The sequence below is a fragment of the Lampetra planeri genome, chromosome 15, assembly GCF_965212315.1.
Source record: "Lampetra planeri chromosome 15, kcLamPlan1.2.h2, whole genome shotgun sequence".
NCBI lineage: Eukaryota > Metazoa > Chordata > Hyperoartia > Petromyzontiformes > Petromyzontidae > Lampetra > Lampetra planeri.
In genome coordinates, this window is record NC_136121.1 from 5140673 (window position 1) to 5142390 (window position 1718).

Sequence of the window (1718 nt, forward strand, 5' to 3'; positions counted from 1 at the left end):
GACCCCAGCCCGGCCCCCCCCGTCCCCCCGCCCCACACCCCCCACGCCCCCGCCCCTCACGCCCCCCGCCCCCAACCGGCGCGAGGTGGCCACGGCGCTCCACAACGGTGGTGCCTGCTCAAACGACAACTTTCGGGCCATCGATTTGGAATTCCGTATTGGTTTATCACGTAGGCTTTCGCAACCAATATACATTATATCGGTTTTTTTTTTTGGGGGGGGGGGGGGTTAGATGGCGTAAATACAAATGTGTCGTTAAACTCGCTAACCGACACATTTATGTTAACGCGATCGAACCCAATGGTTGGGTTTCACGTAGCTAAGCTGTCAAACCCATACAGTTTAACCCCCCGTATTCTTGTACAGAGACATTGAGTTTTCAGGTCCATACGGCGTACAGCCGTTTCGATACGGGCAAAACATTTTGGTTTGTCTATTTGTTGGTGTTTCTCCCCTTGTGATGGGACTTTGTGGGATGAACGTTGGGATGTATAAGGGCACGAGGTGACCAGTAAGGTCTGAATTGGTCTGTACTAAGGTAGGGCACTGATAAGGGGCTCACAGGTTTGGGTTAAGTGCACGCGATACAAACTGGTAACAACGTGACAAGCCAATTGAACTCACACGTCAATAACACCGTGGACTTTAAATAATATTTAATAGTCGACGTTTCGGGCAATAACCCTTCTTCTTAGTACGTTGAAAAATGTAACTTTCTCTCCAAATAAAAGTACAGCATAACAAATTAAAGTACACTGTTTAGTAACCCATACTGACGCCTACCTAAAACCTGATTCCCACCACCATCCATCCCAGAAGAATTCCCTCATCAAAACGCTACACCATAGAGCTCAATGTATCTCCGACCATGAACACCTGACCAGTGAAATCAAACCAGTACACCAAGCTCTCAAGGCGAATGGGTATTTTGACTACACAATCCGCAAAGCCATCACCCCAACCGTGCGGAAGGAGCCATCTGAAGATCCAATCAAAACCATTACCCTGCCTTACATAGCAGGGGTAACCAAAAATATTTCCTAAATCGTGAATAAACACAAGATCCAGGTCCGATTTAACACAGTGCATATAATTCGTGATCTGATCCCATCTGTGAAGGACAAGATTCCTGACATGCAATATCCCGGCGTCTACAAACTAAGCTGTATCTGCCGCAGCAGTTACATTGGGAAAACTAAGCGACATGTCTCGGACCGTGTTCGTGAACATAAGGCAGATTTGAAACACGGTAGGACCAATACTTCTGCCGTGGCTGATCATTATTTTAATGTTGCTGGCTCACACGAAATTGATTTCTCTAAGACGATGGTACTTTGCAAGCCTACTGGCTATCAACAAAGATTCGTTCATGAAGCCATCCATATATACAGACACAGACCCAATGTCAACCGAGAGGAAGGTTATAGACTCGGCAATCATTGGAAAGATGTCATCAGCCACTTTGGGTCATGACTTGACTTTGTTTTCTTGTCAATCAACCTCCACCGTCAGCAGTGTGGTGTGTGGAGCTGAGTGCAGGGATTTATTGGCGGCCCTTTGCTGCATTGGCATTGCTGCTGCATTGGCATTGTTGCTGCATTGGCATTGTTGCTGCATTGGCATTGTTGCTGCATTGACATTGTTGCTGCATTGACATTGTTGCTGCATTGGCATTGTTGCTGCATTGATATTGTTGCTGCATTGGCATTGCTGCTGCA